Raw genomic sequence first — 16,161 nt, 5'->3', positions numbered from 1 at the left:
ATGTGAAAGAGAATTTTCTGCTGTTAAGTAAAAGCCTGTTCATATGTGCATTTCTTTGTTTCATTAGAGGACAGTGGGTATCGGGTGACTGTGGGATCTATGCCATTGGATTAATTTAAAAGAGTAATGCATTATTTTATATTATTTACAATATGTTCAATATTTATAATGTATATGTGTACATGTATACAAACATACACACCATTATACACAACATACATATGTATACGTATAATAGTTGTGTCCTCTGCAATTATTTAAATTTATGAGAAAATACTTGTAAGTTAACTTAAGAAATATGTAAGGGGGTACATAATTCTTCAAAATACTTTTAGGGCATAAAGGAGCAAAAATCAGAGCACCTGGGTGGCTCGGTGGGTGAAGCGTCTGACTTCAGCTCAGGTCATGATCTCACAGTTCATGGGTTCAAGCCCCACATCAGGCTCTGTGCTGACAGCTCAGAGCCTGGAGCCTGCTTCGGATTCTGTATCTCCCTCACTCTGCCCCTCCCCTAATTGCGCGCTCGCTCGCGCGTGCTCTCTCACTCTCTCTCTCTCTCTCAAAAATAAAGAAGTAAACATTTAAAAAAGGAGCAAAAATTGTTTATGACCATTGCTTTTTACTTTCTTTTTGGATGAGCAGTAGAATAGGTAGGAAAGAAAGAACACTGGCTTTAGAAGCAAACCCTGCTATTGGGCCAGTAGGTCAAGCTGAGTAGGCTGTTTGTCAACAGAGACCAGCTAGATTCCCAGCAAACCATTTCTTCTTCCTGGAGACACTGCTAAACCACATTTCCAACACTCTACATCTGGGTAAAAAAAAAAAAAAAAAAAAAAAAAGGTCTTTTCTATATGGATAAATTCATTTACTTGCCTAACAAAGTTAGACAGAAATTTGCCTTTTAAAAAAGGACCTTTTCAGAGCCTTCAATAGGCTAATATTTAATTAAAATCCTAGCATCCCACTAAGCTTATGTACATATGGCACCCTTTTCCCCAGAGTATATATTTACATGTGCAGACAGCTGGATTCCTCAGAAGCGTCTGAAGATGCCCCAGGCTGTCTTCTCTCTAGACGTTTCCTGCTGCTGCTCCCTTCGTAGTGAATGCACCTCCATTCTCCCGACCTGTCTCCCTGGGTCCAAAACTTCCCTGTCCTTCAAGGTCCCTCTCTACCTCGTTCATGCAGCTGACCTTGGAGCCTCCCTGCCAGCCCCAATCTAAACCCACCACGGCGCTGCTCTGCCTCCCACAGCATCTCCGTTGGAGCCTTCCTCACATTCTACCTCATCTAATTGTGCCATCACATCTTATCTCCTACACTAAGTGGCAAGGTTTCTGAAAGCAAAACCAAGTATCATTTATCTTTGTAGCTACTCCCCCCAAACATTTATAACACAATATATGCTCAATAATTGTTTTACTGTAAGGACCGACACTTGAAAACATAAATCAACCCAGCTAACTTCCAATGATCTACCTAACACATATGGTCTGACTTTTCCATTTATTGGGTGACCCTAAAATTTTGCAACATTCAGTACATGCTGGCATGCCATGATAAGGCCAAGTTTCCTTGAGCAATCACTGGCAAGTAATGCCTTGGAATATAGGTGAAAAAAAATGTCATTGCCTCATTAATTCAGCTAAATATGTTTCTGGCCAAGAAGTCATTTCTTGAGTCACAAACCTCTTTCTTATGGCACCAGTAGCCACCTTACCCAATGTACTAATGAAGAACTGTCATGTGAAGCAGCAACAAAAGAAAGATCAAGTTCTGACCCATGCTGAGTTTTTGGAACAGTTAGACTTCCTGCAAGCCAGGCCCACATTACTGGGAATGTTTGTTCTGGCCCCAACTACCCAAGTCTTCAAAAAGAGGAGCTCAAATTTTCCCCTGCCCTTCAATCAGTGTAATGGTTTAACAAATGTTCTAATTCAATAACCCAGTTGGCATTTTCTGAGCATCTGAACAGTTAACTATATGCCCAGCACAATCACCTGTGCCTGCTAGCTGCTTTTTAAGAAGGGTGATTCTAACACAAATAGTCTTATAAAGAGATATGCAAAGGGCCCCTGGGCAGAGGCCATCACTTGTCCATAATAACCATTTTCCCCTTCCTCATTAGAACAACGTCCCAATTTTATTGAGGGCAGAAATGTACCCAGCTAAAATTCTAGATTTCCTGACCTCTCTTTCAGCTATATGTGTCCATGAGACTAATTTTGGCCAAAGACAGTCAGCAGAAATATGGGGTCTTCCAGCAGGATTGCTTAATAGGAGCTGACTCATCCAGGAAGCTCACCCCTTTTGCCATTTCTTCCCTCCTTTGTCCTGGCAGGACTTGGGATGCTGCTGTAATAGCTAGCACTCCAATACTCATCTTGAACCATGGATGACCCTGAGATGGAACCATCTTGAACCATGAGATGACCCTGAGATGGAACCATCTTGAACCATGAGATGACCTTAAGATGGGACCATCTTGAACCATGAGATGACCTTGAGGTGGGAGCCTTGGAGCAGAAAGATAGAAGGATGCTTTCTCACTCCCAGACGATCCTATAAGGACACCATACCAGGCCCATCACACCTATCTCTCATCTTCGTTAACATGAGAACATAAAACCTTTAAGACAAACTATTGATTGATGGTTTCTGTCACAAAGGGCCAAACTGAATTCTTGGCCTTGTTCTGGGGGTCCCCCAATGACTCAGGTGAGGAAAACTTTCCAATATAGCCTCCAGCATGATAAAAACCCCATCAAATAAGTCAGACCTTTTTTGCCTAGATAGCATTTCAGAGGCAGAAAATCTAGACGTCTCTGGATTGACAGGTAGATGCCAGAGCCATCACATACAGTTGTACAAGTTACACACTGCACCATTCTAGGGGGTGCCATTCACATCATATTCTATCACATGTGTATGAATGGTCTATGCTATGTAAGTGGCCCTGTACTCACTGTTTAGGGGACAGTGATCAAGAATGGGAGGAGTAAGTGCCATTAGCATGCAGGCTTGATGGCCCAGGTACATATGGATAGTGTGGTTCCTAATGCAGAGACACCTGAAATAAAGTGTAAGTGTAAGCCTCAGGACCATCTCCAGAAAGGTTCTGGACCAGGGCCAACTAGATTTTAACCTCAGAATACTCACCCCTGCCCTCCTTCTTCTCCCTTCTTCCTACACCCTCCAAACACTCACAAACTCGTGTACACACACACACAATTTACTCCTAAGAAGTCAGCCTAAATGAGCAAACAAAGATCAGGAAAATCTTAAGAGCAAGCAACTTACACAAAGATTATGTGTAGAAGGAGACGTGTGCGAACACTGGAGCAGGGTGGCTCTCCCAGCTTAGCCTTTGTTCAGAGCTTATTAAAGAAAAGAGGATTTTTTAAGGAAACATTTTTATTGGACTTGACAGACAGGGAGCCCCAGGTAGGCCAACAGAGCAAGAGCAGACTCTGAGATCTGAGAGGCCCTTGAGGATTGAACAGCAGAGTCAGAGCTATCACACAAACAGCACTAACATTTGCTCCAGCCCAAATCGCACAGCTCAGCCTGAAGCTAGGACCCAGAGAGCACATCGGGACAAGAGCAAGGAACAAGGCACATGAGGTCTCAGAAAAAATGTATATCGGCCCAGGTCTCTGTCTTTAGCAGTTCTTGTCTTGGAGACATGGCCTTTGTCACCACAGACCTTTTAAAGGTCATGGTCCAATCTCATCCACCAACCAACCAACCATTCCCAGGGGGGAAATGAGCTCCAAAAAGGTGATGTGGCTTGTTCAAGGGTATGTAGACAATGCATGGTAGACTCGTAACCAGAAGTCAAAGTCTTAAATAATTGCGAGAAACCTACTTCCTTCCCCTTGATAACTGCCACCTAGAGATGCCACCCAGCTTTTTATGACTGCTCAGCATGTGGAGACGGCCACAGACCAGTGTCTGAGACAAGACTGGGTGTGGCTGCACATAACACAGAAGCTACAAATAGGAGTGCATATTGCTCAGTGCTATAAAAGAAGTCAAGAGTAGACAGTCTAGGGATGGTATGGAAGCCATGCAAAGTTGTCTGGAACTCAGGCTCCTACCAGCTCACCACACCACCATCTCTGGAACGTAGCTCTTGTTCCCATGATCCAAGATGCTTGCTAGAGCTCCAGCTTACACTTTTGACAACAGAATGGAGGAAAAGTAAGAAAAAAGATCTGTATGCTTCCTGTAAGGACATTTCTTGAATTCACTCACAAAATTGATTTTGTTGGCCAAAACTTCAGTCAATCAAAAGGCACCTTCCCAGCTATAAGGAGACTGAGGAAGGCAGCCATTTAATCATTGGCAATATGCCCATCTCCTTAATGATGAAGGGAAGACAGATATTGGGGACAACATGGGTCTATGCCATACCCAGGGCCAGTCATTTAAGTCCCCAATGGAAGGGAATGGATAAGAGAAGCCACAGGAGTAAATCAAAGAAGACTCTGCCCTAATGGCATCTAAAGTGAGAAGAACATGAATTAGCAGCAGGGAGAATGGAGAGAGCTTTTCATGGAGGAAATCTCACAGGCAAAGGCCCAGAGGAGGGGATATTAAAAGCTAATGCAGGAACACCTGGGTGGCTCAGTGGGTGGAGTGTACAATTCTTAGTATCAGCTCAGGTCATGATCTCACAGTTGTAGCCCTGCATTGGGCTCTGCACTGAGCATGGAGCCTGCTTGGGATTCTCTCCCTCTCTCTCTCTGCCTCTTCTTTGCCCATGCTCTCTCTCTCTGTCTCAAAATAAATAAATGGACTTTTAAAAAAAAAAAAAAGCTGATTCAGTAGAAGAAATAATTCTTAGATCAATGGCAACGGGCAATAAGCTGAGGAACAAGCTGGGAGGTAGGATGGAGGGGGCATTTGTAACTTTTCGAGACCTAATGCCAATACCTAATTTTAATCATCCATGCAGCCAACATTTATTAAGAACCCACTGTGTGAGAAGACCTCTGCCTACTTGAGTAAAAGAATGAAAAAGACACTAGCCTCATGGGTCTTAACACTCCAGAAGAAAAGAAAAACAAATAAACAGGTCATTATAGTACAGGCTGATGAGGACTTTACCAGAGAAAGTTCTGTGCTACATACACAAGCACTGAGAAGAGGCACCTAATGCAGGTGTACCTTAGAAGAGGCACCTTAGAAGATCGGGGAGGCAGAGGCCACCTGGAGGAAATCTTTAAAAAGCCCTGTAGCACAGGGACAGGGGTACAGGCTCTGCATCTGCTTTTCCATGTTCAAATCTTGGCTCTACCTTTTATATTAGCTGTATATCCTGGCAAGGCATCTATCTTCTCCGAACCCCAACCATCTGACAGACAGATGCTAATGATAATAGTAGCACCTACTTGCTAGGGTGGCTGAAAGGATCAAATGAGATATTCCCTGTGAAGCCCATAGCATGGCATCTGGCATATAAATAAGTGCTCTGTCTAGATGAGCTATTAATAACATGACTATGACCAGTGTTAAGCTAAGAGTTAAGGGTAAGTAGGAGTTGGTGGAGAAAAAAGAAGTAGATGTCCAGACAGAAGAGATAAAAATCTTCGAAAGACCTGAGTCCCAGAGGGTCAGGAGGAAAGAGCGTCTGTGGGGAGCACTAAGCGAGGAGGAAAGCCAGGCCAGCTTAGGCAGGCCAGGTGAAGGCATTTGGACTTTAATCAAGAGCTGTAGGGAGCCATCAGAGCAAGAGAGCTGATGTAATCAGGCTGTCACCTTAGAAAGATCACTCTGACTGCTATGTAGTGAATGGATTGACCAGACACAACACTGAAGGTCCTATGCCAATCAGGAGGTGGTAATCCTTATGACAGATAGTGGCAGCTTGAACCAAGATGTTAGCGATGAAGGTAAAACGCACAGATTCAAAGGACGCCAAGGAAGTGGAATCTATAAGATCTGCTCATGATTATATCCCACTTGACGCATGCCCTTGGTACAGCCCCTTGAACAACTGAAATCCTGCACAAAGCTTGGAAGTTGTTCCAGTACCTATCACCCTGGTCCTTCTCATCAGAAAGAAGAGTGTCACCTAGAAACAGCACAAGTCTTCAACAGCAAAGGGCATGTATAATTTCTAGCCAGTAGAACTAGATAATAACCAATCAGATAAAAATGATTCAGGAATTTAGAAATACACTACTGGGAGATGAACCAAAACAAATCCAGGGAAAAATAACCCTGTAACAGCCCTCCATGCCTAGGGAAATGCTCCACTTCAGCCCCTTATGGCTCCAGATGAATAATAGCGTATGTGTGTATATGGGATGCTATTTGGTGACACCATCATTTATCCTCCAGACTAGGACATTTTTAAGAATGGAAGTGGTCCCTTTGATACTACATCAGGACAACAGACAGAAAATGGGGCTCTCTGCCAGCCAAACCTAGTTTTCCCCGCTACCCAAGTGTGGAGCATTCCTAAGAACTCTTTGATAAACCCAAATGGCATAAAACCAAGAAGCAGTTTCCATTAATTTATATGGAAGCATTTTTGAGCATTCTCAGACCGCAAAAACAACCTCTCTCAGACTTTCCTGACACCTTAGGACGGATCTTGCTAATAAATACACAAAAATACATTGAGATACGGCACAGACGCTCACCAGACCAGGTCAGAGCTCCGGCGGCTGGATGCCGAGACAAGACCCTGCCTCTCAGCGCAGCTGCGGCTGCGTCTACCTCTACGTGTACGACGACTGCTGCAAAACCGATGCTGAACACGATTTTCGCTTTTCGTCTTTTGTCGTAAACATGAAACTCTCCTTCGGATTTCTTTCCATTACGGAAAACGGGTACTAACACAGGTCCTTCCTAAAAGCGAAGTGGCATAGCGGGAACTTTCGAAAAGCGGAGGATACCTGTAATTGCTCTCCTTTTTGGCTGCCTAATATTCACCACCCCCCAGCACGCACACACACGCGCGCGCACACACACACACACACACACACACACACACACACATTTTGTGTGTGTGTGTGACAACAGTTCCTAATGTCCTTATGAGGAATTACCTATCTCCAATAGCAAGTGGTTTTATTGGAACTGTCAATGCAGTTGCCAGGGAGTGAGCCCATAACGCCAAGGTAGGCCAGCTGAACTCAGGACTTTGAACTTGATCAGAAATAGAACAAAATATAAAACACCAGAAAAAGCATACCCGCATTCCTTCCATCATCATCTCCTAGTGAGGCCGTTGAAACATTCCTGCTTCCAGACCCCTGGTGCCCTGAATATCTGTCCTTTGATGAGCCTGTTCTCCAGTCCTTCCCATCGATTCTGTGAGTATCTGATGCCATTGCAATAAATTCCTTTTCTGTTGTTAAAAATCCTAATTGATACAATTATCCTTGAGTTTTAGAACACATAATTCTGACTCTGAATTTCACATCTGGCATTCACTAACTCTGTGTCTTTGGCTTTAGTTTTCTCATCTCTCAAATAATATTATACATACCTTACAAGCTAGTTTTAGAAATATATAAGATATTATATGCCAAGCACTTGGCTCAGTACCTGGTTCAGCAGTAAGCCATTGGCTAATATGAATTTCCTTCCAACCTTTCTTTCTCTCAGCTAATGTTACGTAGATTTGGTTTTGATATTTCATTTCAATATTTAGAGATGGGGTAATCTCACAGTTTGTGAGATCAAGCCCTGATGCAAGGAGACAGCGTGGAGCCTGATTGGGATGTCTCTCCCTCTCTCTCTGCCCCTTCTCCCCTCTCTCTAAATAAATAAATAAATAAGTTTTTTAAAAGTATAAGAAAAAATGTAGATGAACGGGACAGATATCTAATTTTCCTATCGGTAGGAATAGAGTAGGTTCTGCTGTTGTAACAAACAATGGCTTTTAACAACAAAGGTTTATCTCTTACTCACTCTACATTTCTAGTATGAGTTGGCTGAGTTCCTGCTCCAGTTCATCCTCACTCAGTGTATTAGAGAAAAACAAAGAAATGGAACCAATGGGATATATACATAGAGATTTATTTTATTCTAAGGAATTGGTTCACATGATGGTGGGGCTGGCAAGTCCAACATCTGTAAAGCAGGCCAATAGTCTATTCAGATAAGAGTTGATGCTTGTAATCTTGGGTAGGAATTCCACAGGGCAGCAGGCTGGAAAACTCAAGCAGGGTCTCTATGTTACAATCTAGAAGAGAATCCCTTCCTTTATGAAAAACCTCAGTCTGCTGTTAAGAACCTCAAGTGATTGGTTGAGTTCCACCCACATTATGGAGGATAATCTGCTTTACTCAGAGTCTCTTGATTTAAGTGTTGATCATATCTTTAAAAAAATACCTTCACAGCAATATCTAGACTGGTATTTGACCAAACAACTGGGCACCATTGCCTAGCCAGGTTGACATATAAAATTAACCATCATACCCAGTCTAAAAAAAATTATCCATTCTCTCAAATGTTGCCTGACACTGTGACAAAGGGAAAGAGAACATGGCAAATCCTACTAGCTCTTAACATTTTCTACCAGAACTGATATATATCACTTTCACTCCCCTTTTATTGCACACAGCAAATCACAGGGCCATGCCTAGCTTTCATGGGAAGTACAATCCCACCGTGACCCAGAACAGAACCAAAATATTTATGAACAGCCTTAATGAACACCACAGGCTTATAATCTCATCCTCTTGATTTTTACAAAGAATACCATTGTCCTTAGTCCTTCCCTTCCTGACTATGCTGGATGAAGCTTTCTGCTGTCATAGTACACAGAGATCCCCTAAAGGAAGACAGGACAGGGACAGCCATTATTAATATGAGCATGTCTTGTCGGGTGCCTGGGTGGCCCACTCAGTGAATGGGTCCAGAACCCATCCAACTTCAGCTCAGGTCATGATCTTACAATAGGTGGGTTTGAGCCCTGCATCAGGCTGTGTGCTGACAGCTCAGAGCTTGTTTCGGATTCTGTGTCTCCCTCTCTCTCTGCCCCTCCCCCACTCGCACTCTGTGTCTCTCTCTCAAAAATAAACATTAAAATTTTTTTATTTAAATTTAAAGAAAATATATGAGCATGTCTCATTAGACTTCTTACCACAGGGTTATCAGCAGTCAGAAAAGGGTCCAGGAGGTTTTGGATTGTCCACCGTGAAGCAGTAATACCTCTTACTCTATATACCATTCTGGAGTCTTCTAGTGCTTTGAAAATCCTATAAGAAAGAGGGTCATATTTCTTGGCAGAAATGGGACAGATGGGAGAAGCATCTAAGTTATGATTTCTGAAAGGATTTTCAAACATCTTTATCCTGCTCTAGGACTTGTGCCAGATTTCCCTCCTGCGTTCATCTAGAGGAATTTTCATAGACAATTTATATGAAACAAGGATCTGTCTCTTGGTGCACAGTCAGCTCAGAAGTAGCCTCTTTCCCACCTTCTGCTTCCAAAAAGTGGATTGGTTGATTTATTTTATCCTGCTGAGGCAGCCAACCCTAATTAGCATCATTGGTTTCAAATAATCTGTGTTTCTCTTTAAAAAGAAAAAGGTCATCTTGCTACAAAATGTATGCAAATGTTGGGCTAATCGTTTTTTACTTGACCCCCTTGTTGGCAATAGGTGACATTGATAACCCACTGCGAAGGGTAGATAGAGGTGATTCCTCTGCCAGTGATAACATGGCAGTGACACCTCCATGCCATAGGGGTGCAGTAAGGATCGAATGAGCTAATATTTGTGAACGGCTTAGCACAGTGCCCAGCTGCAACCACACTCAGTGAACAGCTTAGGTTCTTATGGGCACTTCCGCTGTTTTCCTGCAGACGGCTGCCTGCTCAGGGTTCTGTCGATAATCCAGAGTTTGATTCCTGACTCAGCTGCTCAGTCGTCATGGGACCTGGGCATGTTACTTAACTCTATGCTTCAGTTTTCTCCTCTCTAAAATAGAAGTGAGCATAGAAAATACCACATAAGATTATTATGTGGATGAAAAATTGATATAAGCAAAGCCCTTAGCATAGGACTGGCCCAGCCTATGTGCATAATACGTGCTATTAGCCACAACTAGTAAGGAAATCAGGCCCCCGGGTGGATTGTGGTCCCTCTGCTCAGTTCTTTTCAAAACAGCGTCATCCTTGTAGGGGCAATGGCTTTCAAACTCTGCCCAAGGAGCCTACGCCCCACCCCCAAAGGAGGAAGAAGAAAGAGACCATAGGGTTTCACTCCTCCTACAGGCAGAAAAGTTCTTCTTTTATCTGTTCCAAAAATTGAGATGCGGCACACAATTTCTTCACTGAAAGGGTGCTACTTTGGAACAGTATTTGAAGATATGTTCTCCTCTGTCATGCCTCACCTTCTCATGCTTGGGTCAGATCAACAGAAATAATAATTTGTGCTTGATTCTTGTACTCATCCACTTATTTATTCATTGTTTTCATTCATTCATTTGTGCCCTTTTCTTTTTTTCTTTTTTTTTTTGGTCAGTCCCCAGAGTTGTAGCCATGAACAAATAACACAGTTCAGGAGCGGGGCACGCAGCCCACTTTACAGCAGGAGAGACAGGTAAAGAAACAGGCTGTGATGCCCAGAGTTACAGGAATCATGATGTAGACAGGTATGTGATATCGAAGGAAAAGAATATCCAAAAGCCTTTGGGGTCAAGAGAAACTTCTGAGGGGAAGAAGCCTAAGGGTGTATGGCAGCAGAAGAGGTGGCACATTTTCTAGCAGAGACAGAAAGGTAAGAAAGAACATGGAAATTCAGGAAATGCAGGCTGACCAGCAGTTGTGAAGGCCAATAGGTAGGACAAAGGAGAAACAAAGTACTTCCAAAACCCAAGGCCAAAGCCCTCCCATCAGGATGGACGCTTCCTGGGGTGCCTGGGTGGCTCAGTCAGTTAAGCGCCCAACTTCAGCTCAGGTCACGATCTTACAGTTCATGGGTTCAAGCCCTGCATCAGGCGCTCTGCTGTCAGTGTGGAGCCTGCTTTGGATCCTCTGTCTCCCTCTTTCTCTGCCCCTCCCCCCCTTGCTCATGCACACATGCTCTCTCTCTCAAAAATAAATAAACATTAAAAAAAAAAAAAGATGGACACTTCCATTGCAGCAGATCAAGTATAAATTCACTTAATGACTTTAGCCAAGGATCTGGCATCCCAACATGTCCCTTCCAGGGAGCAGGTTCCTGAAAGATTCTTAGTCTCTTTAGCAAAAGGACACTCTTTTGCAGCTTGGGTTTAAAGGCACACTCTGGGAACAGACAAGGACAGGCACCCTGGGAGAACGTCTCCTGAGGAGACACGGCTGCGGCTGACACAGCTTTCTCCTGCCTTTCACTAGAGTCCCCGCTCTCAGCAGGGCCAGGTCCTGAATGAAGTCACTGGGCCACTTCGAAGAGGCCTTTGCAAGACTGTCAAAATTGAGCTGTTCCCAGCACACAGACCAGGGCTGAAAATGCAAAATTTGCTGGATGAATCCAAGCCTCTCCAAGCAGGTGTGACAAGTGTGAATGTTCTCAGATTGTGAATGAGGCCATGACTAATTCTCACTTCATCCACCCAGACTCCCAGCCAAGAGTCGAGAGGTTCACTTCTTCCTGCGCCTCGGTGACAAGCAAATGCAGGCCACCCCTTGGGAAGGAACCTGGGCATGATATCAAGGTGGAGAAGTGTTGTTATCCTAATGATGTTGAGGTAATAATAATTACAATAATAGTAATAACTAACATTCACCAAGCACATACTCTGTGCCAGGTGCTGTAATAAGCACTTAGCATAAATTAAATTAACTCATCACAGGAACTCCATGGAGCCAGTAACACCACTACCCCAATTTTACAAAAGCAAAACAAAAACAAAAACAAAAAGATGTCCGGAAAGAATAAGCATAGATGGTGGATGTAGGAGGTAGAATATTACAAAGAGTTTGCAAAGGCTCTAAAACAAAATAAACAATATCCATGCATTACAATGCTAGCATTTTTTTTTACCAAAATTGATTGCACAGACCTCAGATTACCCGTCACACAGGGAACTACCCAGAGGCACCTATAACATATCAGGGGAACCTGTATTCAAATGAGCAACTATAAAATCCATGAGAGAAGTTCAAGAACAATGTTTTGGCTTTCAGAGAGAATCTATCCAGCTAGAAGCATTAGGGAAGGTTTTAGGGCAGAGGTGACCTCTGAGATCTTACAGAATTGGCAAGATGTCATTCCAGGTTAAGGAACAGAGAGAGAGATAGCAGGGAGGGGCAAGGATGGAGTATGTCCCAGGAAGAGCAGAAAGTGGATTGTGGGTAGAGGCATGGTTCCCGGGGATTCCAAGCACACCCTCAGAGCCACAGTGGTCTCTGAATCCCCTCCCGCTTCATCTCAGCCTTTCGTTTATTTTACACATTGAGCTTCTACATGCAATTTCATTTGAAGAAACAGGTCAGCTGATTTCCATCTTCAGACTACAGCACCAAAGGGTAGGGAAAGTATTGAGGAGGAAGGGAATGGTAGGTTGAGGAAAGAACACTAAGGGCTTCAGTATGAACATCAAGCCGACTTTATACATGCCACCCCTCTCCATTCTCCACGCTCAGCAGACTAGTGGAACATGTCATTCTTTCCCACTGTTCCCAGAGACTCAGAGTCCTTCCGTAACCAGCACCCCAGACACCAGGAGTGGCACATCATACAGCTAAGCAAGGGAACGTGGGCTTTTTTCTGTAGACAACAGAGAACCATATAGTTTTGAACCATTGTCCCTAAAGGTTCACTTAAGGTATTGCGATGGGGCCATGAATCTGTGGCCAGGCCCCACCTGTAGGCAGACCTTATCTCAGTGAAACCTGCATAGGTGACTTCCTCAGTTCCTTGAGCTCCCCCGCAACAACAATAAGCTCCAGATCCACAGCAGTGGAATAAGAAGTGAGAGAGGGCTTTCACAGTGTCAGAAGACCCACCTGGGTGTGATTTCTTCAATTATTAGCACACAGTGTGAAGTATTCCTCCGTTTATCACATGGGTACCAGGAAATTTGGGGATCCAGGAGTGGAGGGGAGTAAAAGCATCAGCCTCATGGTCCATAGATGGCAGCTGAGAGAGTGATAAGACACCTTTGGAGGAGGGGTAGGAACCAGGGTGACATGAGCAGTAAGAAAGGAGAAAGGACTGCATTAAATACAAACTTCACCCACTCCCTTTTGTAGAAAGAACAGGTTCTGGAGATGTAACTTTGCTCTGCTCTATATAGCTATGTGACCTTGGGTGAGTCACTTCACCTCTCTGGGCCTCAGCCGTTTCATTTATGCCATGAAGATAATCATTTCATTTACAGGGAACATGTGTTAGTTATTCTCCTTTCTTCTGTCAAGAGCATTCAGATTTTGCTTTGGATATAGCCTTGAAGGACCTGTACATCAAGATGCCTCAGTATTCCCCCAGTCAAGGAGTGCCCATGTGCTCCAGGCTCAGCCAATCAGACACCCGCAGTCTGGAACAGGGAGCCTAAGCAAAATAACATACTGGAAAGAGTGCAAGACAAGGCAGAACAAAGGCAGAGACCTTTCATCCCTATTGTCTCACCCCAGAGCCGCTCTGGGTCCTGTCATGGTGGGACCCCACTTGCCCCTTTCTAAAAAAAGTCCTCTCAATGCCCAGGTGAACCGGAATCACCTGGAACTCTGGCTGATACAGAAAGTGTCAAATGAGGAGAGTGTATATGGGAAAGTGCTTAGAGAATGTAAAGGAGATAGACAATGCTAGGTGGTGTTTTCTAGAACATTCCATAGTGTCTGGTACCAAACAGTTTCATTACATGATTATTGAACCAAGTTTGTTGAGTGTGCCTCCTGTCCTTGGACACAACCTTCCAGAGGGTGGTTTGTTCTGTTTTGTTTTGTTTTGGGGGGCCTTGTGTTCTCCTGGACAGACCTACTCATCATTTTCCCCTTTGCATCATTTGCAGGCCACAGGGCACTGAGTCACCAGAACATCTTTATCACACAATGGTCAAAACCCTCTGTCTCTTCTCTCTCTGCTTTACCTCTTTTATTCCAGACACTTCCTTGGCAGACTAATATAAAATGAACGGCCATGGGGAAAAAAACACTTTCACCTTCAGTTCACACCAGAAGTCTGTGGGATATTGAAAAGTGATGACCAGATGCCTTTGGGGCTTTGTTATTAATCAGCTATGTGACAAGGCAAGTCATTTGCCCCTCCGGACCTCAGTTCTCTCGTCTGTCAAATAAGAGTTCTAAATGAGAAAAATCTCTAAAGATTCCTCTCGAGCTGAAGGTCTGTGAAATGATTTGGCCCCACCTGGCTTTCGTGCCCCTTCATTTCATGTGCCCCATCTTCGGTGCAGAGTCCAGGAACCCCTTCTATGCCTGTGCCATTATGGGTCTATGCCAGTATTTCTACAACTTCTTTAAGTTCTGGAATACTCTAGATGTTTCACCGTAGATCTTTCCTCAAGGAAAAGATCATATCTTAAAAGAAATAAAACCTCTACAATAAAAAGTAAATCAAACGATTTAGAGATCATAGAAAAGAAATATAGAAAAAAATCAGATTTTATTACAGAAAACATATAACTGAGAATTTTCCCAAATGCTGGTAGCATATTTGCAAGCTGTTCAAAAAAAGAAAAAATGTCCCACAGCACAGAGTTGAGAAATAATAATAAATGAAACTGTCCAACGTTTCACAAATACATCCATCCCTCTAAGATGCCTTGTCAAAATAGATCATTCTATCTGTCTCAACAAGTCAGGCTGCCCTAGTGAGAACCACGTCTCCAGTTCCTGTTGCTGTAGAAAAGGAAGCACTGAGCTTTGAATGGCCTCACACTGAACCATCAAAGTGGTTGGGGGCCCCTGATTTTAGAGAGGGAGAGAAGGGAGCAGAAGATGAAGTATCCTTTATTTACTAGATCTGCATTTCGGGGCTTCCCGTGTGACACCAGGGCAGCCTCATCACCAGGTGGCCAGCCCTTTAAAACCCCTCTCCTCTACTCCTAGGACAAACCCATATGTCAGCACCGCAGGAACAGCCGGGGTCCCAGGAACTGAGCAGTCCTGGCCCCACAGGAGTGGAATTTGCTCCCAAAGCCCTGACTCTAAAAGCTGCATCAAGCAAGGCAAGAGCAGAACCAGAGCTATACAGGGATGTGAGCCCTGAGGTTGGCGGAGCCAGTGCTGACCCCTCGTGAGGGCTGTGGGCTGGGTTGCATTATCTCTGGAGGGCAGGAGAGGTTTTTCCTTTGCTTTTGGGTCCCCCTAGTGGAACACTGGCTGGGTCTCCTTAAAGGAGGTGTGTGGGGAGATGGAACCGCCTGGGAAAGTTAAAACCAGCCGCCATAAACTTATGGCTGCCTTTCCCACCACCCTCTGGGGTGTGAAGCTAGCCAAGCAACCAATCAACACATAACTTACTCCTGCTGTTTACCCAGCAGTGCAGGGTGAGTTAAGTGCAGGAAGAATGGGGCATCATCCCTTTCTCTCGAGGTACTCATAATGTGGGGGAAAGAGACAACAAAACAATAACCAGCAAGACAATGACCAGCAAACACTATTACACCATAACCCATAATGGCAGACATGTACAGAAGGTCACGTTATAATAGGCGACTCAAAATCAGACTGCCTGAGCTCCTATGCTGGCTCCTTCACTCACTTAGCACAGTGATCTTGAGCTTGTTTATTCAACAAATACATACTGGGCACCTAATCTATACCTACTACTGATCTGGGCACTAGGGATACAGACAAAAAAAAAATTATCCCCCCCAAAAAAATCCCTGCCCTATGGACCTTACATTCTTCATCTGTGAAAGAAAGGACATACAAAGCTCCTATCCCATAATAGTGTGAGGTTAAATAAAATAACCTTAGCACTTATGCCTGGCACATGATAAAATCTCAGTAGTGCTTGCTCTTGTTATCATCCCGTTGATAGACCCTGGAGTCTTTATTTTGCTTCAGGGTCCTTCCAAAGTTGTAAGTCAAGGGGGAAGCCATCCTGGGCTGGAGTTGAAGCAGCTCAACTTCTTAGGAGTCATGAACCCTAAATGTCTAGAGGTCTCAATTTCCTTATAAGTAAAATACAAGTGGTCAGAGGAGATGCTCAGCAGCCTGAGCAACACTTCTCTAGGAGTGGTAACC

This window comes from Leopardus geoffroyi, chromosome C3, assembly GCF_018350155.1.
Source record: "Leopardus geoffroyi isolate Oge1 chromosome C3, O.geoffroyi_Oge1_pat1.0, whole genome shotgun sequence".
NCBI lineage: Eukaryota > Metazoa > Chordata > Mammalia > Carnivora > Felidae > Leopardus > Leopardus geoffroyi.
This window is presented reverse-complemented; position numbering follows the sequence as displayed.